Here is a 2,670-nt window from a genome sequence, read left to right as displayed (position 1 = left end):
CCCTGGGGCCCTCACCAGGGCCCAAAGTTCACGCAGAGCCAGGTAGAGAGTGTCTCCGCAGGCCATCATCTTTATTAGCACCCAGATAAGCTGATTAGGCCTTGTCAATCAAAGGTGCCAATGACTCAATCGAGAGGCCCTTCTTTTCTTTCTCTCTCTCCTTCCTTTTTGTGATAAATCATTGAAGCGACCAACCAAAGCAGTAGCCATGGCGGCTAAGCTAAGCAGCCCTGCAGTTGTCACCAAGGCAGACGACGCGAGGACCCTGTGATGATGTGACGACTGTATTAAAGAGTACATCAATTTGTTTGAGAGCGGTTTGATTTTTTTCTGCAGCGGTATTAAAAGAGCATGCGAGGGGGGGAGAGTCGTTATTGTTGTCGCGGGCTTTACGGAGAAGTCGAGAGTGCCCCCGATAGAAATAAATAAGAAAATAAATGATCGAATGAAGAAATAAATAAATATGTTTTGTAAACATGAAGCAACGCTGCTCCTTTTGAGCGTGAGCACGGCTTTAAGACATGCTGTGTCAGTCCATGGGTGTCAGAGTGTCCCAGTAACAGACACGCGATTGTCTCCGTTTCGCTGCCTCCAGCTCTTTTTCTTTCTCCTCCATGTTATCGTTCTTTCATTTTCTTTCCTTCATCCCTCTCCTCCACACTTTCTGCTTGTTTTCTACCATTTTGTGAAACTGATAACTCTGTGCTTTGAATGGAATTCCCTTTTTTCTTAACCGTCATTTCTTTGTGTTGCCATTGCCTTTTCTTCTCAAGCACTTTAAACAATTACTCAGATTAATTTAATAACATTAATAATAAAATCTAAAATGTAAAAATTCGAGTAAAAGCATTCAATAATGTACTAAAAACTTGTTTTTTATTTAAAATATTTTCAATGACCTCTCAAACAAATATAATATTTAGTTATATAATATAAAGTGATGAAATAATGATAACAATAATAGTACATTTTTAAATGAAAAAAAAGAAAAAAAAAAGTTTTTTAATTTTAAATAATAATAATTTATATCAATTTTTACTGCATTTTTTTAATCACACTTTATTCAGTTTGCTGTTTAAAATTAAAATATTTATTTTCAGTGATCTCTTAAAAAATATATTTAGTTTTACAATTGTTATGTAATTTGTAGTAGTAGATTTAATAAAAGTAATAATAATAATGCTAAATAAATTCTAACATAATATAATATAATTAATTTATAGCTGTTTTATGCTGGTTAATTTTTTTATTGCAGTATATTCAATTTGTTGTTTACATTTTAAATGTTTATTTTTCAATAATCTCTTAAAAGGATATGTTTAGCTTTATAATTATGTAATTTGTAGTAGCAGGTTTAATAATAGTAATAAATGTAGAAATGAAATTGAATGTGTTCAATAATGTACTGAAAGGTTGCTGTTTTTTGGTGGCTCTTCAATTAAAATTGTATATTTAGTTTATGTAGTTATATAGTAATAATGATAATGATAGATTATAGCTGTTTTATGCTGGTTAAAATGTATTTATTTTTATCACACTCTATTCAATTTGCTGTACAAGTAGTAGCTCCTCTGTAATTAATTGTTTCATTGCCTTTCATTATTTATTTCAGCCTAGCTGTTCCAGTTGATTTCCTTCATTGTATAGTCGTGTTTAAAGTTTCAGCACATCGCTACTGTTCTCCCTTTAATGAGGACAATTTGGTGAAGTGGATTTCCTCGAGGTATAGCATACCAAATAACTTGGGTTTTTGTAGTTTGCTGAAATCTGAATGCCGTATTGTGTTTCAAAAAGAATATGCCGTTATTTGATAATTGTTTGATTCATGGAGCAGAGCCACAAGAGTTAAATATTTCAATAGCAGAGTTTGCAGATATGCAGAAAGGAGAACTTAGCTAGAGTGGATTTTCTAAAGACAATGGTGGGTTTTTGTGTTGTAATGAGGGCATTTTCTCATTGAAAATGTATGATTTTTCTCTCTTTTTTCAGGCTACAACTTAAGCCTCCACTTTAGAAGTTGAACTCACGTATGTTAGAGCTTTTTAAATATGAATACACAATGTAAACCCCTCGTAAAACAGAGATTCAAAGACATATGTATATAAGCGATGCGATGTGTGCGTGAGCGTAATATAAGGTTTTTCGACTCTGTAAATCTACCTACGGGTGAGCTGTTTATCGTGAAACCCCCCGGCGGATGAAAGGCGATGTAATAATGATTTTTTTTCTCTCCTAATCGGGCCTTGTCAGCGAGGCGTCTTATCGTGGAGAGGAAAATGACACCGATACTATCGAAGAGCCCAGAGTCCGAGTTTGTGTCGCTCCCCCCCAATCACGCCGGACCCGGCCTCGCCGTATCTAGCGCCGCCACAAACGGCAAGCGCCGCTTTTTTCATCTGGACTTCAAAAACGGTCCCCGTCATTAAAATTGCACCCGCGTTCGGCTGCAGGGATCAGCCGCTCCGGAGCGAAAATGGGATGTGGGAGAGGAGGCTCGCTAAATGTGCTAATTCTGTCTTCACATGTTTACGGCTTAATTTTAATCGGTTTGAGCGAGGGAGGAGGAGAAGGGGGGCCTGAAAAAAGCCTCACATTGCAATAAATCGCCATTATCTTTGACACCGAAGGACTCAGCTGTTCCAAGGATTTTGGGGTCTGTGAGCAACAGTA

This window comes from Garra rufa, chromosome 22 (genome assembly GCF_049309525.1).
Source record: "Garra rufa chromosome 22, GarRuf1.0, whole genome shotgun sequence".
In the NCBI taxonomy this organism is placed as follows: Eukaryota; Metazoa; Chordata; class Actinopteri; order Cypriniformes; family Cyprinidae; genus Garra; species Garra rufa.
Note: the sequence above shows the minus strand (reverse complement) of the source record.